Consider the following 25,673-nt stretch of genomic DNA (forward strand, 5'->3'; position numbering starts at 1 on the left):
CTGAAATCAATTCATTTAGTGAAAGCAATCAAATATCATTAGAAATCAACATGTAGACTAAAATTAATGCATCTAGTGAAAACAATCAAAAAGGATTAAAAATCACCATCTACCATGAATTCAATGAATTTAGTGCAAAGAAATGTTATTCCCTCTCTCCCCCTCCATCTATATCTATATCCCCCTCCATCTCTCCTTGTTTATCTCTCTATCTCACCCCCGAAAATTCACACTCTCTCTCCATTTCCTCATTTTCACACCCACTCTCTCTCTCACTCCACTTTCCACTATGTATGTCTTTTTTCTTCCCTCTCTCTCCCCCCTTCTAATTCCATCTCTCTATCCTCCCTCTCTCCCCTTCTAATTCCATCTCTTTGTCCTCCCTCTCTCCCTCCTAGTTAAGTATCCCCCCTCCATAATTGTGTCTCCTTATCTCTCTCTCCTACAATTCTCTCCCTCTCTCACTCCTCTCCTTATCTCTCTCTTCATTACTCCTCTCACATGTCCTTCAGTTTATCTAATTCAATGCAAGCAATGAAATAAAATTATAAATCACGATCTACACTGAAATCAATTCATCTAGTGCAAGAATTCTTCTTCCCTCTCTCCCTTCATCTATATCTATATATCCCTCTATCTCTCCTTCTTTGTCTCTTTAACTCATCCCCCCTCCCCAAACACACATTCTTTATCCCTCCATATATATCTATCTCTCCTTCTCTCTATCTCTCTCTTCTTATGTCTCTTCACGTTCCATCTATATATCTATCTCTCGCCTTCTCTCTATATCAAACCCAAAATATACACACTATCATGATCTAGTTACTAATAGACAATTTACATCTATACTCCAGATAATCTCTAACAATCTCAAAATATTCTAGAAAACTATAGACAAACTTACTAGTATCGATCTATACAAATCCCGTAGTAATTATTAATTCATAAATTATAGTTATTCCAAATTTATACCTAATAGCTTTAAAGTGAATGACAAAATAAACAAAATAATAATTAACTAATCTAATTATAGGGAAAACCTATTCCTTTTTATTTAAAAACCACGAATATCTACATAAATAAATTAGTTATTGCAAAATCTTTTTTTTATTTATTTAAAAACCATGAATATCTACATACATAAATTAATTAATTAATTATATAAATATATGTATTATTTAAATAACTTGTATTCGTTAAAAATTAGTAATATTCGTTATTGTTTGCATGCTAATCTTCTCTGCCACCTAACCATGTTTCTCAAATGACCATGATCCTTTGTGTCATTTTCTCTTATTGTTCCCTTTATGATTTCATATTTTGTGAGCTCGTGAAATTTTTTTGGCAATAGCTTTGGTCCAGTAGGAAGTGGCCAGCTCACAAAATAATTTGACAATAGTTTTGGTCCAGTAGGAAGTGGCCAACTCGGGATCACAAATAATACTAAAGAGGGCTACATATCTACAAGTTGTTCTTATACCATATATGCAATACTTAAGTTGTTATTGTAAATGATAATTGATTAAAATTAGTGTTTTTTTGGCAACTACTGGTAGGACATTACTAATTTATATATCCATTTGCCTAATTTTGTTGCATTCAAGTTCAAAACAATATCGACATATAATTGATTTACACTCTGGTTTGGCAATTTATTGCTCACTATAATTCCTTTTAGTAAACAAAAATATGATGCGTATTAAAAATTGTTGCCATTAGACAGTTGTATTTTCACCACGAATATGGAAATTAATTGCTCACTATAGCTCTTAGTACAGATAAGACCTGTATAATAAAAAAAAAATCCGCTAGGCATCGTATTTTCACCGGGAATTTGTAAACCTACTATATCTATGACGGAAGCATTACGGAAGCATTAAATTGTCAAATATATCTTTGAAAAGGAGTGTGGTAACCTGTTTGAAATTCTGGCAGAAGAGGAAATTTGACTATTTGTCTTTGTTATCGTATATATTTTTAGGTGCAAAATTAGGTCATATTTCTCAATCTCTCTCTGTATCTCTATCATATGACTTGGAGAACACGAATCCAACGAGTGAGCCAAAAAAAATCGAGCGAACCCAAATCTGCTTGTATATAGATTTTTAATTATTTATATATACAATTATTTAATGTTTTTATGAGGATACTTTAAATTTTTATTTAGAAAATTATTTAGTTCTTTTCGTGAGTCCATATAAAATATTATTTTGAGCATGGACTGACAATGTCACCTATCATACTAGGTTGTAGAATGCACCTCTTAGCGCATCCAGGCTAGATCCATCTAACTATGAATCTCTTATGCACCGAGAGGGATAAAATCGCTGGAGGTGATTACCTTTCCTCAAATTACACACTCGATAAAGAAAGTTTTCACCTCGATGGATTTGATCCCTCACAACACATGATAGATTCAGAGTTAGATGGATCTAGGCTGGTTCTAGTTGAGGGCAACAATGACACAATTTTAGATTATCATTATTCTGAATATGTTCGAGATAAATTTCATACTTTGATATTTACATATTTTTTTCTTTGTTTGACATGACTATATCATTCACTTCTTTGATTTTGATTTTGTTGCTTGCAATGGTTTCTACATCCGTGCTTGGATGCTTTGAGTGGTTTGTGTGTTTATATGTTTGGATTTGGATGGTAATGTTTGTGAATGCTACAATTCTTATGTTATATTTCTATATATGTATGTAATTATCTATTTATAAGTAGTTGGTGATGAAGAACGGAAATGATCTTGTCTAGTGTTTGCAGGAGGATTGATATTGTACATATATATCATTTAATTTTAGGTATAATAATTTTGACAATTAATAATTCTTAATAGTGTCCCTCTAGGTATTACTAAATAAATTTGTAGAGTATTTATAATAATTTACTGCATCAAGATTACTGTTGAAATCATTTGTTTCATTGCTAATGTTTGAAATAATTTGTTTCCTTCAAAATATTTTGATGATTTCTTTTATGTGTAGTTTGTTTTGAAAAATTCAATAAAATAATGTAATTTTGAATTTTTAAATTTTACTACTTGTTAGTTTTTCCATCTTTTCATATCTATTATATCAAAATGATAGTTGAGATTGTAAACAATTCAATTATTTAACTCTAACTATTGTAGCAAACATCATACCTTGTCTCTCTTGTTCTCCAATATTAATAGGTTTAATTACTATAACACAAAAATCAATGCAAATAATCAATAATTTTTTGCGCTTACACTGAAATCAATGCACATTGTTACTCCAATTACTTCAATTTAATGTATCATCATACATTGAGTTACATCAAACCATAAATGTTCATCTACAATGCAATTAATGCAATTAAATAAGATTAGAAAACATCTAGATTGAAATCAATGAATATAATGCAAACAATCAATTAACATTAGAAAACAACATCTCCACTAAATCAATGCATCTAGTGCAAGCAATCAATAAGATTGGAAATCAACATCTACACTGAAATCAATGAATATAGTGCAAGCAATCAAATACGATTAGAAATCAACATCTACACTAAAATCAATGCATCTAGTGCAATAAGTCAAATAGAATTAGAAATCACTATCTACACTGAAATCAATGCATCTAGTGCAAGTAATCAAATAGGACTAGAAATCACAATCTACACTAAAATCTGTATATCTAGTGGAAATAATCAGATAAAATTAAAAATCACCATCTACATCAAAATCAATGCATATAGCATTAACAATCAATGTATTTAATGCAAATATATGAAATAACTTTTCTTCCTTGAAAATTAGTAAAATTCGTTAGTGTGTGCACACTAATCTTCTCCCCACCTAACCATGTTTCTCAAATGAGTATGATCCTTTGTGTCATTTTCTCTTATTGTTCCCTTCATGAGTTCATATTTTGTGAGCTGGTGCAAATATTTTGACAATAGTTTGATCCAGTAGGAAGTGGCCAACTCGGGATCACAAAAAAATGCTAAAGAGGGCTTGACGTCTACAAGTTGTTCTTATACCGTATACGCAATACTTAAGTTGTTATTGTAAATGATATTTGATTAAAATATCTCGTAAAATTAGTGTTTTTTTGGGGCAATTAGTGGTAAGACACTACTAAATGTAAATGATATTTGATTAAAATATCTTGTAAAATTATTGTTTTATTTGGCCTTTAGTGGTAGGACATTACTAATTTATATAGCCATTTGCTTAATTTTGTTGCATTCAAATTCAGAACATTATCGACCTATAACTGATTTACACTCTAGTTTGGCAATTTATTGCTCACTATAATTCCTTTTTCTATACAAAAACGAGATGCGTATTAAAAATTGTTGCCCCTAGACAATGGTATTTTCACCACGAATTTGGCAATTAATTGCTCACTATGTACAGATTAATCAGACCTGTATAAAAAGTTGCTGTCGCTAGACATTGTATTTTGACTGGGAATTTGTAAACCTACTATATGTATCACGGAAGCATTAAATTGTCAAATATATCTTTGAAAAAACGAGTGTTGTAACCTGTTTGAATTGCTGTCGCTAGACATTGTATTTTGACCGGGAATTTGTAAACCTACTATATGTATCACGGAAGCATTAAATTGTCAAATATATCTTTGAAAAAAGGAGTGTTGTAACCTGTTTGAATTGCTGTCGCTAGACATTGTATTTTGACTGGGAATTTATAAACCTACTATATGTATCACGGAAGCATTAAATTGTCAAATATATCTTTGAAAAAAGGAGTGTTGTAAACTGTTTGAAATTATAAAAGAAGAGGAACTTTGACTGTTTGTCTTTGTCATCGTATCTCTTTAGCTACAAAATTAGATGATATTTCTCTCCGTCTTTCTGTATCTCTATCATATGACTTGGAGAACACGAATCCAGCAACTCAGCCAAAACAAATCCAGAGAACCCAGCAATTCAGCCAAAACAAATCCAGCGAACTCAATTCAGCCAAAACAAATCCAGGAAACTCAAATCTACCATAACCCACAAACCTGAAAGCAGAATAAATCGTTTACCACTTAATTTTGTAATTAAAGTTTTGGTTGGAATTTATTTCCCATACTGCCCCGAGGAAACGTGTGAAGAATCTCGATATGGTGTTCTCTTCTAAAACCATTTACCCATTTGCAACTTTTCTATGGGCAATTTACCAGCATGATTTTCCCCTCTGCTGTAGGTTTTGAGAAAACGTAGATTTCTCTCTCAATGAAATGTTTCCAAGCCTAACATTTGTATTAGGGGCTAGGCTTTGGAAGAGTTAATGGTAGAAATCTGAAAGTCAAATTTTATTTCCATGCGTCATCGGCCAGTGGTTCAAGTTACTTAGGATCAGATCCATCGTGGATGATGGAAATTACAAATTACAACAGAAAACTCACACAAATAGACAGGTAGAAACACCAGCAAAACGTGAGACAAAGCTCACATGACTTCATCAATTAATTTACTCAATTACATCACACTTATATAGGAAACTCAATTCTGTTCAACCACTCATAACTAACTATTCTGTTCAACCACTCATAACTAACTAATTCTATTTCTGCATTATTCTCACATCCTCCCTTAATGGAGAAATGGATTCTCTACAATACCTAACTGACTTCTAAAAACTTCAAATTTGATTTTACCAAGGGGCTTAGTAAATATATCAGCCACATTGTCCTTAGTGTTACAAAATATCAATCCAATTTCTTTGGACTCAATTTTCTCACGTACAAAGTGGTACTGTAACTCAACGTGTTTTGTTCTAGCATGGTAAACTGGATTATGTGCTAATTTGATAGCACTCTGATTATCACAATTGATACATGTTGCACCACTTTGCGCTTCTTCAAGATCAGCAAGAACTCTCCGCAACCAAATAGCTTCACAGGTGGCATTGGTCAAAGCTTTGTACTCTGATTCTGTTGAAGATAAAGAAACAGTTGGCTGTTTCTTACTACTCCAAGATACGACCCCTGATCCAATATGAAATGCATAGCCAGAGGTAGATCGTCTATCATCTGGATTTCCTGCCCAATCTGAATCAGAAAAACCTGTCAGTACAACATCAGATACATCAGTATACATAATACCAAGATTCACTGTTCCCTTTAAGTATCAGAGAACTTTCTTTGCAGCATTCCAGTGATTTCCTGAAGGCTTAGCCATGAATTGACTAAGGATACTGACTGAGTATGCAATGTCTGGCCTGGTAGTGGTGAGATAGTTCAAACTTCCCACTAACTGACGATATAATGTTCCATCTGCCTCTTTTGAACCATCTTCTTTGTACAACTTTGCATTCTGTTCTAAGGGAGTTGACATAGCTTTACAATCTGTCATATTGAACTTTTTAAGAATCTCCTTTGTATATTTGCTTTGAGTGATCAAAGTTTTACCAGTTTCTCTCCATACCTCAATGCCCAAACAGTAATGCATTTCATCCAAATCTTTCATTTCAAAAACCTGTGACAACTGAACTTTAATTTCTTCAATTAACTTGTGAGCACTGCCTGTTATAATGAGATCATCCACATATAAAGATATTAAAGCAACATGTCCTTTTTCATCTTTCTTAACATACAAGTTAGGATCATTTTTGCTTTTCACAAACCCATTCTGAAGAAAGAAAGTATCAATCTTTACATACCATGATCTTGGTGCCTGTTTCAAACCATACAATGCCTTTCTTAACCTGCAAACCAGATGCTCCTATCCCTGTTTGACAAACCCTTCAGGTTGAACCAAATAAACTTCTTCCTGTAAATCACCATTTAGAAAAGCAGATTTGACATCCATTTGATGTATATTCCAATTATGTTTTGTGGCTAAGGCAATCAGTTATCTAATTGCATTCAACTTAGCTACTGGTGCAAAAGTGTCTTCATAATCAATGCCCTCCTGTTGAGCATATCCTTTTGCTACTAATCTTGCCTTAAATTTATCAATTGTACCATCTGCTTTAAATTTTGTTTTATACAACCATTTGCTTCCAATTGGAACTTTATTTTCAGGAAGTTCCACTAATTCCCATGTTTGATTTTTCATAATAGAAGCATACTCATCATTCATAGCATTAATCCATGGTTCATGTTGTTTAGCCTGCTCATAATCAATTGGTTCTTCAACATTCATTATATTAGACATTAAGGCATAGTCTCTATACCTTTCAGGAAGCCGAGTCTGTCGGGACGACCTTCTTGGTGTGGGTGTTTCATCCATGATCCGTCGGCTTTGAGGTGTATCACCCCCTTGTGATAACTCACTGCTGCTAGATGTGCTCGTACTGCTGCTATCATCCTGATCCTGTACCTGTACCTGGACCTGTTCCTGTTCCTGCTTAATCAAAGTATCAAGCTTGATATGTGCATCATTAGAAATATGCCATGTATCATCCTTTGTATTACTTTTATCAGTCTGCTCATGAAACAATACATCACGACTTGCAAATAGTTTATGGGAACTTGGATCAAACAATTTATAGGCTTTCTGATCCGTACAATATCCAATGAAAATACACTTGATGGACTTGGCATCAAGTTTTCTTCTGTTAGCTTCAGGAATATGAGCAAAAGCAGTACATCCAAAGACTTTGAAATGACTCACATCAGGTTTATAACCATAAAGAACCTCAAAAGGAGTTTGAAAAACTAATTTTTTAGTGGGACATCGATTCTTCAGATAAACAGCAGTGTTAATGGCTTCTGCCCAGAAACCATTAGAGATGTTCTTACCTTGCAGCATACTACGAGCAGATATTGGTGAAAAGGTTTCTAGTACAGACTTGGTAACTGTTACTTTAAAGGGGTTAGTCCCAGACTATAAAGTCTTTATTTCAGCTCTCTCAGCTAGACCGACACCCCCTACATTTGAAGAATTGGCTGGAATTCTTCTTCAAGAAGAAGAGCGCATGAAAACTTTTGAACTGGAGTCAAATGGTTCTGATTTGGCTTTGACTGCAAGAGGCCAAAAATCATTCTGAGGGAGACCATGGGACAGAAACAGAGGCCGTTTTCAAGCAAAGCAGAAAGGTATGGCACCTCCTGATTCTTATGTTAAAAGGAACATTGTATGTCATTATTGTGGAAAACCTGGACATCTGGCAAAAGATTGCTATAGGAGAAAGAATAATGAATCAAATCAAAGACATAGCAGGCATAATGGAAATTACACAAACAAAGACACCTCAGTGAATGATGGATTTAAAAATCTTAAGTTATTTCTTTCTGATGCTGCATTGTCTGCTGAAACTGATGATGAGAATACTTGGTTTATAGATTCTGGTGCATCGGCACACATGACTTGTAATAAAGAATGGTATGATAAATATTATGAGAAATCTGATGGTACACACATTTACCTAGGAGATGATAGGTCACTTAAAGTTCAAGGCTATGGCATAGTAAATGTGTACTTACCTAATGGACAAATGCGACAGATTCATAATGTGATGTATGTACCTGCTCTTAAAAAGAATTTGCTATCTGTTTCCGCTATCACTGATAATCATTTAAAAGTAGAATTTGGTAAATTGGGGTGTATAGTGAAAGATGTTCAGGACCACTACAAGGTTGTTTCTACAGGTACCAGGGTTGGAGGATTATACAGATTGGATGTGACAGTCAAGCGCCATGTTGCATTGACATCCCAAGAGACATCGACAGCAGAATTATGGCATCACAGGTATGGGCACCTAAATTACAATGATTTATCGTTGTTACAAAGGAAATCAATGGTTGAAGGTCTTCCTGTTATGAAGTGTGAACATTTACCATGTGAAGCTTGTGCACTTGGTAAGAAGCATAGAGAAGAGTTTCCTGTTCATACTGAGAAACGAAAGTATGATATACTTGAATTAATTCACACTGATGTATGTGGCCCTATGCAAACTAGGTCCCTTGGTGGTGCTACATACTTTGTTATTTTTATTGATGATAGATCTAGATATACCTGGGTCTATTTCATTAGGAGGAAAAGTGATATATTTGAGTATTTTAAAGAGTTTCGAAATATGGTTGAAAAACAAACAGGAAAGTGCATTAAAATACTCAGATCTGATCAAGGGGGTGAGTATAAATCAAAAGCATTTAACACCTATTGTAAATCTAATGGAATTCAACAACATTTCACAGTGCCACATACCCCTCAGCAAAATGGTGTTGCTGAGCGATGGAATAGAACCTTGGTGGAATCTGCTCGTAGTATGCTGCAAGGTAAGAACATCTCTAATGGTTTCTGGGCAGAAGCCATTAAAGATGTTCTTACCTTGCAGCATACTACGAGCAGATTCCACCAAGGTTCTATTCCATCGCTCAGCAACACCATTTTGCTGAGGGGTATGTGGCACTGTGAACTGTTGTTGAATTCCATTAGATTTACAATAGGTGTTAAATGCTTTTGATTTATACTCACCCGCTTTCATTGGCATCCATTTTGATAGATAGCAGCTTTGTTTTTAAAAATAAAATACGGTTTGCATTAGAAGTTTCATACAAACCTTTGAGAGTGTCCCATGTCGCCTTTCAAGTTTCACAGTCCCGAATGTGAGGAATAATATTGTCCTTCACTGACATGCGTAGCAGCACCCTTGCTTTTATTTCACGCTTCTCCCAATCTTGAGTGTTAGTAGGAGGTTGAGGCTTGGTCTCGTCACCCTTGACAATCGGCCAGAGATTGTATGCTTCCAGTACTGTGATGATCTTAAATTTCCAATTTACATAGTTTTCTCCATCAAGTTTTGAAGACTCATTTAAATATGAATCTGCAAGAGGATTAGCCATTTCGCCACCAATGACCAAATTCAATAAACTTCAAACAAAACTTACAAACTTGCTCCCTTTTGTTTTAAAATACCCAGAACAAATATAAATTTGTTCAACTCACATAAAACTGCACAGCCCCGTTCACTTCTGAATTTGTTCAACTCACAATTTAAAAAAAAAAACAACGGTAGGAGGAGCCTCCAATTAAGCTTCTTACACACGCTATTTAAAAAAAAACTCTAAAGATCCTAGAAGAGGAGAAAACGGCCAAAGACAGCCTGAATCTCCAGCACTTATAACACCTCAATGACAGCGAGTTTACTTCGCGGAAAACGAGACACGAAGCACCAAGAACGACTAGAATATAAAAGCTGACCAGCAAGAACTATAGCAAATGCTACCGCATATATTTCACCTGTTTATACTTATTATCTATTGATGGAAAAGCATGGAGAATTAACCGTGACAAGTGGCTCTTCACCGTTCCAGACTTTGGACAAGATCCGTTGACGGGTTTGTGGCTCTTCACCGTTCCAGACTTGGCTCTTCACCGTTTGGCTCTTCACTTCCAGACTCGACGCACTCCACACAGCACTCCACTGTTCTGGCAGCACGCGGACGGTTCTGGACAGCACTGTTCTGGCAGCACGCGGACGGTTCTGGACAGCACACAGCAATGACACACAGCACTCCACGCAGCCGTCTTGAGGTCGACAGCACACAGCAATGACACACAGCACTCCACGCAGCCGTCTTGAGGTCGACAGCACACAGCAATGACACACAGCACTCCACGCAGCCGTCTTGAGGTCTCTTCACGCACACTCTAATGGACACTTCACGCACACTCTAATGGCAGAGTCACTCCCTGCCCACGAAGAGAAGAGAGGCGCAAACAGAAGAGCTCTGGCTCTGATACCAAATTACAAATTACAACAGAAAACTCACACAAATAGACAGGTAGAAACACCAGCAAAACGTGAGACAAAGCTCACATGACTTCATCAATTAATTTACTCAATTACATCACACTTATATAGGAAACTCAATTCTGTTCAACCACTCATAACTAACTATTCTGTTCAACCACTCATAACTAACTAATTCTATTTCTGCATTATTCTCACACTTCGGCTCCAATCTCGAGAGAGGGAGCTGTCATTGCTCGTAGCCATATGGTGAATATCTTGCATGGTACCCTTGATAAAACCTATTTTCATAAAGTTGGAGCACTGCGACATTTGGAGAACTCCATAAGCCTAGAGGCTCTTTCCGGCTGTGACGGTTCTCGAGAACACCCACTGGCACCAAACTCGTGCGATAGGCTAGAGATGTGGGAAGTCCCATATTCAAATCACTGAACAAAACATATAAAACTATACATATTCGGCCATTCTACAGATTCTGATTTATAGGTGCTCATCGATTGTTGGGTGAAGAATTCATCCTCTGAGCTGTAAGCATCGTTTTACATGGCCACATTGTACAAAAATAGGACAAATTGCATTCAAACAGTTCATTCTGAGTTAGGGTTGCTTCCCAGCCAATGTGATTTTCAGATAAATTTATTCAAAGCACATGGACGTACGGTTCAGCGGGAAAACCAAACTGAACCTCAGCATGTCCGATGAAAACGCTGAGTCCACACTGCGATCCTCGGAGTCAAGCGACTTCATTTTGACGAATTCCATTGCCTACCATGCTCAGAATATTATTCCCTAAACCCTCTATATGTAGTATGTATAGTCTAGTCTGTAAACTGCAATGCCGTAGAGACACACGAATAAACGCTTAGGCTGCATCGTGCTATCAGGTAGCGCCTGGAGTCGTCAGCAGTTCTGTGTCCAAATGAATCACAAGCACAGATTTCGGGGAGCAGTAGAGGGGTGTAGATAGCACCAATTCATTCCCATATTTTGGGGTACCAATTCAATGTTGGTCAAAGGGTTATGTTCAAATGAGATATAGGGATATGTTTGTCACAGTTTGATGTTGCGTTAGGTTGGATTGCAATACATTTAATGTTGGTGAAGGCTTATTTTCAAATGTGACATTGAGATATGTTTCTCACATTGCCATATTTATTTATATTGCTTATATTGCTGCATCAGGAGGGTTTATTCATCATAATGTGATGTCAAGAATGTTCATCATATTGCAATGAAAGACTATAGTAGTCATATTATGATCTTTATAAAGAACTACATTGGTTTGCATTGTATTTTAATGTTTATTTCGGTTGAATTATGTTATGGTACTATGTTTATTAATGGTAAAGATTTAATTTTATGTGTATTGGTAACGTTCATTAAAGGTTATATTTTAGGGTGATATTTATTATGATTGGCTTATGTTAACCACGATCATTTTAGTACGAAATGATTCAATATGGATGTGCTTGATTCATGGTTGTTTATCGCTAGTGTTCCTCACAATGCAACATTCATTGATGATTATGTTGGAAAGTAGCATCAAGTTTGTTTATCATAATTAAATATTCGGTCATGTTCATCACACTGCAATGTTCATCAAGATCATTTTAGTACGAAATGATTCAATATGGATGTGCTTGATTCATGGTTGTTTATCGCTAGTGTTCCTCACAATGCAACATTCATTGATGATTATGTTGGAAAGTGGCATCAAGTTTGTTTATCATAATTAAATATTTGGTCATGTTCATCACACTGCAATGTTCATCAAGACATATGTTGCATTATGATATTTCTCTATGATTATGTCATTATTAAACATTTTTTTTTTTTTTTTGTGTTTTGTCAAAATGCTATGTTCATCTATGGTTTCATTACAATACAACATTCATTACGAGTTTTAGCATCTTACATTCATTAAAGTTATATTTGAGCAAGATATTCTTGAATGGTCATGATACATATTTATGATATCCATCATGTCTTTCCAATAAGGAAATATTATATGTTCCTTATTAGTTATGTCTCATTGTGCCATTCGTAAAGGGTTCCATTATATCACAAGACATATATGAACATTACCATGACTCGCTTGGATTGACCCTAATTAATTATGTTTGGCCACAGGTGGTCATGTACCTATGGTTGATGAAGGTGTTGATAAAATTACTTTAAAAATTATTATTAATTTTTTATTTTTTAAATAGAAATGGTTTAATAATCATAAATAAAATATTTATTAAATTTTAACAAATTGATTAAAAATTTCCTAAGGAAGGTGTTTAGGAGTGGGCTTTCCTCTTTCACACCTTTATATAATGCCAACTCATATACAAGGGGATGCGATTCCTATTATACGTGGCACATTGCATGCATTCTCGTCACTTCATTTATTGTGACACGAAATTGGCATAAGGTTAAATGTCATTTGAAAATTGCATGTGGCATAAAGAGGTATAGGAGGACTCAATGGGAAATTTATATCAAATTGATAGAGATGGAGGACAAAAATGTCAATATTGATCACAAGTTAACCATTCTATCCGTGATATCACCCAACATCCCCTTCTCCTTAGATGATGGTAGTGACTAGCTAGAAAAGATGCGTGAAAACTATGCCCAATAGTTGTTACGACTCACTCATTTTTTTCTTGCAATGCTAATATTATTTTTTGACTTTTCATGTCGGTGTATGTCAAGCTCTAGCAACCAACACATTTTTATTATTTTATATTTACCAGATGCTCTACTTGGATGAAGACTTAGCAGCCTCAAGACTCTGAACTTATGTTACTAGTATGGTTTCCCTTCAGGAAAACGGGTAGTAGAAAATGTTGGTCTATGAAATCCTCACTTTACGTAATGAAAAATTCCTAACTTATAAAAAATAAATTAATATTAAATTACATATTTAAATATTATATCCGTAACACATGCAAGATCAATTTACATATATATAAACATTTCAAAATATGTTATAATTATGAGAGTGATACTTTCATCTTTGTTGTAAAAGAGTAATGAATTCTTCATACTCGCTAATGTAATATAAATCTCAACTAAATTTTAGAACATCTATATTATCCATAAACATCATTGAAAATACATAAAAATAATTTGATACATTATCCTCAATCGAAACAACATAATTAAACGTGTAGTATTATATGAAATGCAATATTATAATAATAATAATTATTATTATTATTATTATTATTATTATTATTATTATTATTATTATTATACTATTCACAGGTGCTCTATATTAGGACAGATGTTGTCCCATAACAGAGAAATAACATAATAATTACATGAAAAGAAAAGAAATTAATATCAAGAAAAATATTTCAATATCAAATAGAAATAATAATAAATATTTCAATGTCTACCATAAATAAAATAATTCAAATTTCGCATTAAATAATATATTTTTACATCAACTTTATATATCTAGACAAATAAACAAATTGATAATAAAAAAATTCTATTTTGCTTCCTGCTTATTGTATGAGGGAGTAGTGTAATTCTTTCACTAATCAATATGGGGTTTACATGTGACATCTAAAATAATATTAATATTACATCTTATTATGGAGGATATGTATACTTTCTACTTTCCAATAAATGGAGATTTCTATTTAAAAATATACTAATATCTAGAATAACATTTTCATATGGACAATGTAGGTCACAATATTTTAATGCTCATATTGAATAAAATATTTCAATGTTAACTGTATATATGCTATATAAAATAATAAAAAATAAAAAATTTCTTATAATCAAAACATTTTATTAATGTGTTACTCAAAATAGAGGAGACATGTAATTCTTTTGATATTTAATACGTTGACATATGGGGTGCACATACACAAACATATATATAATTAACATATTTATTCATGTGTTACTCAAAATGGAGGAGACATGTAATTCCATTGATATTTAATAAATTAACATATAAAATGCACATACACAAACATATATATATAACTAACATAAGTTTATGTTAAACATAAATCTATCAAACACAAAAAGATCAAAACAAAAACATTTTTTTTAAATTTTATATTAAAAAAAATTTCACCACAAATTATTTAATCCCTTTCAACACTTTATAAATCTAATTTTAAAATAAATTAACATAACCGTAAAATACAAGCTCTTAAATCACATTTCTTTTTTATATAACCATTAACAGTATTTTGCATGGATTGCATTTCCTATATGACACTTAGGTATGCAACAATTGAGAATCACATTTTTCATATTAATTTTTATTACCTTAGCTAATCATTTGTTAGTTAAATCTTATATACTTTCATAAAGATGAATAGAATGTTGGTCTCCAAAATAATTTGAGTATTAACTCGGCTTTTTATAATGACTTATGTACAGTAGGTATATTATATATGGATTTAATAGTTTATAAATTTTCAAGTTTAAAATTTTTTTTATTTTTATTTTTATTTTTTTTTATGATTTCGCTTTTAATTATCATAATGATATATTTAATATAATTTTAAATTATTATGTATATAAATTTAATTAAGCTTGGGAGAATAATAACAATTTTTTAACCACTTTTAAATTTGGATTGTTTAATTTTTTATTCTCTTTGCTATTCATTTGATTTTTTCCTTTCGCTTTCATTAATTTTATATTTAATTAAAATTATTAATATTTTATTGTTTATTTTTTTTTTGCTATTCATTTGTTTTTTCTTTTGGTTCTCATTATTTTTTTATTTAATTAATATTATTAATATTTTATTTTTATTAGTTCGCTTAGATTTTATTTTCAAATTGAAAATAAGAAGTTAATAAAGCTTCCCTCTTTTCATTTTATTAGGTTAAATTTCTTAGTTTTAGTTCTAAAATAGTTTTACACTTTACCTAGTTTTTATTATTTGTGATATATATAAAATTTAAATATAGAATATATTAACTAATTAGTTGGTTAATTAATAAACATTTAGGATTAATTCCTATTACCTTTAATAAATGTAAATAAATATATTTAATATTGAAATTAACTAATTATTTATAAAATAATTATCCCATAAATCTTCATAGAATTAACACTTATTTTATTATTTATTTAGATAAATATGTATAGTGAAAATAAATAAATAAATAAACTTAGTAATAATATTAATTAGTTAACTAACTAGTTGTTAGTTTTATAATAGTCCTATAATAATACAAATCTTTGGGTAGTTTATTTAGTTTTCAAATAATAAAGACGATATTAAATTATTTAGGTTTTAGGTTTTAGGTTCTAAGTTTAGGTTCATTAAAACAAGTTAGTTAAATATAAATAGATTTATTTGTTACAAATAAAAATAATAATGAATTGATTTTACAAACTAACTATTTAATTAATTAATTAACTAATTAATATTCATTTCTGTGTCTCTTGGTCCACTAAAATAGTCCTTTGTAGCCATTTCTTTGGTCAAAAGTAGTTGGTTTTTTATAGTCGTTGAATGATTGGTCTCTCTTGTTGCCATGATCTGATTCTTCAATGCAGCAAATAAATTTTGATGTAATTATTACCAAAAACCTTCTTAATTTAATTAAATAAATTTAATATAAAATAAGATATTTAAAATTTTGGAATATATAAATTTTAAAAATAAATAATAAAACATGTAAAATATATTGTATAAATTTTTAAATAATTAAATAAATTCATTTTTATTATTTTATAATTTTTTTTTTGACAGAAACGGTTAGTTTGATATATTGATTCTTGGCAGAAATGCGTCATTTCAGGTTACAATAAAATAGGTAGAGTTCAGATTTCTCCTTGGATAGGAACCAGATGGCTTCCCCCCTAGTGAGCCTGCGAATTCTGTAGACTATATTTCTAGTGATCTTCTCTATTTTTCCTGATTTACAGATACAAACAAATTGCTCCAATAAAAGACAGTAAAACATTTTAAACTAACAGTTAAGGGATGGGATCCCAGCCTTCGTCTTCGTCTCTTAGAAGGACTCCGAGTGGGAGGAGAACCGCTTTGTTGGCTTCAGCATCAACTTCTTTATTGTTGTCTCTCTTTACATGGAGGAATTCCAGGTTCTGAAAGGAATTTATCAGGGATCTGATTCTGCTCATCAATCTTGATAGCCTTAGATCAGAAGGAGAAGAATTGTCCACGATGATCTTAATGATAGACTGGGAGTCCCCAAATACAGTTGCCTCTTTGATACCCAGAGAAATGAGCTGCTTGAGACCCTGGAGGAGAGCCAGAGCTTCGGCTTGAATGCTTGTATTGAAGCCCACTCCCCAGGCATATCTTAATTCAGTTCTGCCCTCTGCACTTTTGACTACTCCACCTGCACCGGATATACCAGGATTACCTTTGGCTGCCCCATAAAAAAAGAGAGCATTTCATTCCTTCATGTTGCAAAACTCAGAGAAGTCTACAGCCTCAAGGCGTATTTGCCATTTTTTTAGAGAAGAGGGATGTCTGGCAATATCAATGAATTGGAGATCAAGATAAGCGCCCCATACAGCTTCTTGACCGCTTAGATCTGCCCCGTCAATCTGATCTCCCAAATAGTCTCTTAGATGGCTTTTGATTTTTAACCAGATAATCTTGAGATCGCTCTTCTTGTCTTTGAATATCCTCTGATTTCTTTCCAGCCATATATGCCAACAGATTAATTTGGGGAGGGTGAGCCAGGCTACTTTGATGTGGGCGTTCTGAGGAGAGCCACCTGGGTACCTTAACTTCCAGTTTGAAAACAGATCAGAGCAGCGGTTAGGAAGGGCGAAGTCTACGCTCCACAGTTTTAAGGCTTCTTTCCATAGATCAGTAGAAAACTTACAGCGAAGCATGAGATGGAAGGCATTTTCTTCATCGACCCCACACAGTGAGCATCGGGATGGCCCTATGTAGCCTCTTCTTCAAAGCTTGTCATCCGTCAAGATTCTTTGATGGCAAAGAAGCTAGCAGAAGGAGTCTATTTTAGGAATCGTAGTTTGAGACCAAATACCTTGCCAGGGCTTTGGATCGGGGGGAACATGAGGATGCAGAGAGAGCTATCTGTATCCTTGCGCGACTGTGTAGCACCCAGGGGTTGGACCCCATCCCCGGGTATCAGATTTCCTGTTGTTCATTGGAGCTTTTCCTGTTAAGAAGGATCGGAAGACGTCGTAGTCGCTGGAAAGATTCTGAGGCACCTCAAGATTAATCCAACTCTGCCATTCGTCGTTCTCCCAATGAGATATGTCCCACAATGTTTTGAGACCCGCTCTGTCCATCCATTCTCCCCATAGAACCAGAGAGTGATCTTCAGATAGGGGATCACTGCCCATGATACAGTCATCCCAGATTTTGATGCGCTTGCCATTTCCACGAATCCAGTGCGCATGGAGGTTAATCAAGGACAAAGATTTGGCGCACAATTTCTGAACCATCATTCCAAATATTGGTTTGGGATTGTCCAGGCATCGCATTCTCTGCCCACAGAAGTGTTTTTTCCACAACGCTAGCTGAGCCCAACCCTAATTTGGGGCAATTATCCTCCATAGTAATTTCGCACCCAACGTGATGCTTTGTTTATTGATGTTCTTGAAATCCACGCCACCTTCCATTCTGGGCAATGAGATTATGTCCCAATTTAATAGAGGAATTTTTTTCTCATTTTCTTTGCTGCCTTTCCAGAAGAAATTCCTTATGTAGTCCTCCATTTTCCTCATGATGCCAATAGGGGCCATCATGACTGCAGATTGGTATATGGGAAGACTGTTCAAAACAGCTTTGACAAGCACTGTCTTGCCAGCCAGATTGAGCCAATTGAAGCCCCAGGAATGGATTTTGAGCTTGAATTTTTCCAGCAAAGGCAACCAATCTCTGCTGAGGGCCCTTTTTTGGAAAACAGGGAGCCCCAAATACTTGAAAGAGGACCATGAAGAGGAGGCTGCGAAGCCAAAACAGCTGGAGATAGCTTGAAGGGATCTGGCAGTGGAATTCCAACAATAGATGTGACATTTGCCTTTGTTGAGTTTGCTTCCCGAGTCTTCACAGTAAGCATCCACCACATCTCTGAAATGTTTAGCCATGCACCCAGCAAGAGGGAGTCATCCGCAAATAGCGCATGTTTTATATTTTTGACACCTCTTGCGATGTTCAATCCCATTATTTTTAATAATATATAAATTTAAAAATAATTAGATGTTTTTAATTTGATTAAGTTAAAATTAAATATTCTAAATTTAAATAAATCAAAATCAAAACAATATATTTTTTTCCGAATTCGGTCCCCCGCCCAAATGATGTTCCGAAAGAAAAGGGTTTCTACCCAGAAACATTGATTCAATTGGATTTTGGTATCATATTAATTAGTTATGTTTTTAATTAATAATTAATAACCATATCTGGATCATTCTTTCACATCATTTTTAAAATGAATAATGTTTTTTTTGTTTCAGATTAAAATGGTTATAATTTTTAATAAATTGAATAATTATATAAAAAACATTATTATTAAGTATTATATATATATATATATATATATATATATATTTTAACTATCATTGATTTTACAAAACCTTAGAAAGAATAACCATGTTAGAGAAAATAACATAGGTTAAAAGAAAATCATATATATTTTGAGGAAGTATATAATAAAGCATATAGATCTGTTTATTTGTAATTTCGTTGTTTACTATTAAAATTAGGTAGTAGTATTATTATTACTAATATAATGCAAGAGAGTATTATATCATAGAGATTATTTATTTATATATCATATATATTATTACATTCATTTTAATTTGCTAATCCGATCGGTATCCATTTTTACTTCCAATTTCTTAAAGTGTGATTATGATTGATTTTTATATGACTTGTTTTCTATTAAATTTATTCAATAAAATTATATAAAATATAGCACCAAAATAATTAAATAAATTTTTTATTTCATAATTTTTTTATAAATTTAAAAATTAATTTTGATTTCACCTTTTTTAATCTATATATTATTTATTTTTATATATTTTATAATTTTTAAATATTTTATAGTGGTTTATAATTATATAATTTTATATTAATATATGTTTTCTAATGAATATTTATAGTAATTCTAATGGTTTATATACTATAATATTTACTAATATTTAAAAAAATAAAATAAAAATATTACTTTTATTTATCAATTTTTATTCTTAATGTCTTTAAAAGTTGATATTGATGAATTTATTTACTGTTTATTAATATTTGAACTTTTTTGAACATTTGATGTAGAACTTAATCATTGACACACATTGATATTATGTTTAATAGTGTGAGGTCACATTGTGTTTAACAAAATTAGAATTCCCTACTTAAGCCAAAGTCTAACTCGGTACCCTTGATGGTTTAAGTGTACGTTATAATGTTCTCGATGTTTGATTATCGCACCATTTAATGTCCCTCTAAAGCTTTTCGACACTCTAGTTTTTGCGCATGAGATGGCTCTTGTGGTTGATTTCACTGTCGCTAAGTGGCATGGTTTCCACCGTTAATGTTTAGCGTTATAATCGAACGGTTTTTATCACTTTTCGGAAAGTTAAGGTAATTAACACCCTTTCCCTCCCCATATTGCTAGGTGAATTGCTACTTGTCTAGGTTCAGTGAGACCTCTGCAAACCTGCTACAAACCCTAATTTATATTGTTTTAGATTTATTCTTGCATATATTACTTTCCTACTTTGGTGAGTATTTTTTTATGGTGAACCATCATGAGCTTCCATCATTGTTGTAACTCATGGTAGGACACTTATAGCTTCCCATTTTTCCCTTTGTTGATTTATCTGTTAACAGGTATGTTATACTAGTTTTGGAGAGTATATGTGTGTGATTCACAGGGTTTAAACCCTCATCGTCTAACATACGAGGTAATTTTGATCATTCTCCTTCTTATTTTCTTAAGGATTCCCTTAAGATTCAGTGAAATTATTAGCTTGCTACCAATATTCTCAACCTTTTCAAGGACAGAGTCTACCTACAAGTCCAGAAAAACCCCAAAGTATTTATTGTGCTATACAATTTATTTTCTTATCATGATTCTATGTCTAATGAAGTTCTGCTAATGTTAATTTATGTCCTCTTGTCAGTTGCAGGTGAGAACTTGGAACTTTCCAGTTGGGTTTTCACTTCCCCAAACAACATCTTATTTCTAGTTCCTTCCTTAGAAGTTCTTCATTGATTTCCTCCATGGACTGACTATAGGGTTTTTCAAAAGGATCGAATGGTGTTAATACCTCTACCTTTTATTAATGGCTTAGCTTGGGTTGTCCGTTATATAAATTTTCCTTCCTTCACATTTCCTTGCTCACGACTTTATACCAAGTTGTAGACAATTGTACAATTCATAATTGTTTTTTGCTTTTCCTAAAGAGACAGAGGAATAATCATAGATTAAGTACTCTATAGATATCTTGTTTGTGAAATTTTTCTTTTTAAGAGCCTCTAAAATTCGTACACTATTCTTAGGGTTTATTATCTGGTTGGGATTATTCGTATATTTATGTTGTCAACAATTATGGATTTTGGCTCTCCATAAATGTTCATAATATTATGAATGTAGTTTTCCTTCATGACTAAGTGTTGATTGCATGGATAGTTTGAATGTCATACATATCATTCATTCAAATGACAACTTTTAACTATTTCTAGATATTACCATTCTTTTTTTTGTGCTCGTATTTGGATGTAAACTTCTCGATGTTTGGGTTTTTATATTCTTCCAACATAATTTCTCTCTTAATTAGTTTGTAGTAACTTGTATCTTTTATTTTCAGGAACCTTTATGTATAGTTGTTCTTGTTCTTTTATACAATGTTGAGTGTATTATGTTTTGTAGAGGTTTCATACCATGGAACTATTCCTTCCTATTATATGATGGCAGTCTTTTGTTTTTCTATTCAGTTATTGCACAACCCTTACTATAACTTAACGTATTTTGAGTTTCCTTGTACTTTTCTTTTAAATTTTACTACCAATGTTTCAAAGGTTAGGCAGTACCTAGCTTCTTGCTAGGACCTCGTTTCCTTCAAACCATTATTAGGTATAATTATATATAGAGACAAGGAATAATTTTAGTTAGAGTTCCAATTTAGTTGTAGAGACCTAATATATTTCTATAGTATTTGTGTTATTAATAATATCATTTTCACAGACTATAACTGCAATATCAAGAATAATTTTCATATTCCTTCACACAAAAAAAATCTACTAAAAAAAATATCTGAGTCTTTACACATATTTCCATTCCATTGTCTTAAAATAAATTTCAGAAAGAATTGATATTGAGTCACTGCTTGCACTCATGTTTTCATATAATTTCATCATTTGCAATAACAATTATGCTCTTAGAATAACATAAGTATCATATAGTACTTATCTTTGGAAGTTAGACTCTTAGGGAATTAACAAATGAGTAAGACCACTCCTCCCAGCCAATGCGAATGGAAATTGCGTCTAATTCTCCCCCTGATCCAGTTCTCCACTCCACAAATAGTTGCTTGGAAATGGCCCATCAAGGTCTCTCTAAATGCATTAAGACTTGCCAATCCAGCCAAGTGACTTAGACTCAAAAGTTTGTCTTATAGATTCCATTTTCCATCTACCAACTCATGAATTCCTTAACTAGCGACATCCTACCTTACCTTAACATAATATTGTTGAAGATAACAATTTTCTATACTTCCTCTTAGTTGCCTCATGTGTTCACTCTCTTATCTTCCTTGGCTTCTTTTCTCAACTCAGATTGTTTGGTGAGTGAAAACAAAATCATTTAGTGTCTTTTCCCCGTGAATTCCAAGACTTTTCATAACTTTTAAAACTTAATTAAAATAAAACTTTAAACATTAAAATTTTCTACCAGGATTTCCACTTAGCCCATGATTGACCAAGTTTGTGTAGTGGAACTAAATAGTACATAATATTTATAATAACTAGGGGTATTAAATCTCCCCCCCACCATGCAAAACATCATCCCCAGTGTTCATTCTTTCCTTTGGGACAAGCTAGGATATGCCTCTCACATAAATATTTCATCGTCCGATGTGTCCTCTTCCGTGCTAAAGTGCCTGCACTACACTTTAACTTGTGTGATAGCTCACATCCATAGCATTATTTCTCTCTGATCGAGAATATGAAAATGATTTGTCATGAATTCTTCATCTAGTTTGACTTGTTCCATAATCATAAAATTGTCATTAGTTCGTATCAATCATCAAACAAAAGGCATATATATATATATCAACTTTTATTTTTAAAATTTTAGTTGCACATCGTAGTAGTTAATGATATGTCTAGGATCATGTACATATTTATTTAACAATGAAATGTGAAACACATTATGGACTCGTATGTGACTAGGAAGTGCCAGTTAGTGTGATACAAGTCCAATTCTTTCCAAGATTTGAAAAGGGCCATAGAATTGAGGAACCATATTTGCAAATCCACCCCATCTCAATATTCCCTTCTTGGGTTTAACTCGTATTTATGCATGATCTCCAACTTGGAAATATCTATAATTCCTCTTCTTGTCTACATAAGCCTTTTGTTTATCTTGAACAACTTTTAAGTTCTCTGGATTGTTTATCATAGTCTGCTCCATTTCCGCTAACATATGAGGTCTTAATATCTTTAGTGTTACTCCAATTAGTAAGTGTCCTACATTTCCTTCCATATACCACTTTAAATGACTCATTTTCAACGATTCATGATAAATATTGTTATACACAAATTCAACCACGTGGATATAGTCTTCCGACTTGATTGTTTGTTGCATAACATACATCCTTAACATATCTTCCAACACGTGGTTCAATTTTTCAATTTTCCCATCTATTTGTGGATGGTATGTCATATTCAATTTGACTTGGTTACCTAATTGAGTAAATAAAACCTTCCAAAATGCAGAAGTGAACTTCATGTCTCTATCTAAAATAACCACTTTTGGTATACCATGTAACCAAAAGATTTCTTTCATGAATATATATGCAATTTGAATAGTTTTAGAAGTAGATTTCATAGTTGTGAAGTGTGCATATTTACTTAGTATTTCCACCACAATCATAATCGAATAATTTTTATTTTTTGATCTAGGTAAACCTTGGATGAAGTCAAATGTAATAATGTCCCATCTCCACTGAGGAATGGGTAGTGGATGAAGTAGACGAGCTAGGTGTTGGTGTAAATCTTTAACTTGTTGACACTCTAGACACTTACCCATGTATTTTGCAATGTATTTTCTCATACTCGTCCAAAAATAATTCTTCTTTATTATAGAAAATAATTTCTGATAGGTCAGCTAGGTATCATAGGGGCTCCTATGAAATTCATCCAATATGATTTATCTAATAGCATACTGATTAGGAATACATTTTCTTCCCCAATATGTCAATAGATTATCTTTATTAAAACCATATTTAAGCTAATTTTCATATTTATTTTATTGTTTAGCTTGTTTCAATAAGAACAAATATTTCACATCTTTTAGGGTAACCCTTATAATCTGATTTGAAAAGTATAATTCTATTTGACTATAGGAGATTTCATATACCTAATGTATTTTTCTACTTAATGCATTAGCTACTGATTTTCCTTCCCCTTAAAATGTTTCAAATAAAAATTGAATTCACTATTAAAAAAAAATCCATCTAGATTGACATGCATTAAGGTTAGGATGTTCAAATAAAATTATCAGACTGCTATGATTGGTCATTAAAATACACGTTTTACCCAACAAGCAATGTCTCCATACCTTTAAAGAAAGTACTACAATATTTAATTCTAAATCATATGCAAAATATCTCTTCTCATTCTCTTTTCATTTTCAAGATTCATAAGCTATTACTCTTCCTTCCTACAACAATATCCCTCCTACCCCTTCTTGGCAGCCATTCATGCAACTTACAAATTGTTTTTCCGGGTCTGCATTTTTTAGTACTGGGGTTGTAGTCAATAAATGTTTTAGTTGTTCAAAACTGCGTTGGCATCATGTTTTCGACTTAAAGGTGTTACCTTTCTTCTACAAAGAAGTTATTGGGTAAGAAATTATAGAGATTCCTTCTATAAAATGGCAGTAGTACCCAGCTATACCCATGAAAGACTGAATGACAACAACATTATTGGGGACATGCCACTCCAATAATATTTTTTATTTTGTTAGGGTCCACATATATTCCTTCTGCTGAAATTATGTGTCTAAAATGTTGTATCTGATCTTTATAAAATTCACACTTACTATACTTAGCCTATAAGTGGTGCTTTTGTAGGGTTTGCAGGACTATTTGTACATGTTTCGTGTGTTTTTCCAAGCTCCTTGAATAAATGAGAATGTTGTGAATAAATATTAGGAAAAATTTACTAAGGTAAGGATGGAAAATGTCATTCATAAGATTCATAAACATTTCTAGGGAATTAGTAAGCCCAAATGGAAAGACAAAAGACTGAAAATGACCAAACCTAGTCTTAAATGTTGTCTTACATGTGTCCTCTTCTTTTGTTCTTATTTTTTGTTATCTTGACAGCAAATCAATCTTATAGGACAGTGTAACGCCTTTGACTTGATCAAATAAACCATCAATATTATGCAATGGATATTTGTTTTTAATAGTCAACCTTTTTAGTTGCCTATAGTTAATATAAAGTCTGAGAGTGTCTTCTTTCTTTCTCACAAATAATGCAGGGGCTCCCCAAGGTGACGCACTTGGGCGAATATATCGCTTATCAAGCAGCTCCTATAGTTGCATCTTTAATTCAGTTAATTCAAGTATTCTCATGTGGTAAGGGCAATTTTACACCTCGGAAGCTCCTAAGAACAATTCCATAGTGAATTAAATATATTTTTTAGGATGCAACCCTAGAACATGAGAAAAATCTTGAAAAAATGGTATATTCTCTAAGGTGGTTGTCTTGTCTTTGGAGTTAGTGTATCATACTTGGATAGCATAGATATCATAGCCTTTCCTAATG

This window comes from Pinus tabuliformis, chromosome 6, assembly GCF_031772625.1.
Source record: "Pinus tabuliformis cultivar Carrire ecotype Pingquan chromosome 6, CPIR1, whole genome shotgun sequence".
Classification (NCBI taxonomy): domain Eukaryota; kingdom Viridiplantae; phylum Streptophyta; class Pinopsida; order Pinales; family Pinaceae; genus Pinus; species Pinus tabuliformis.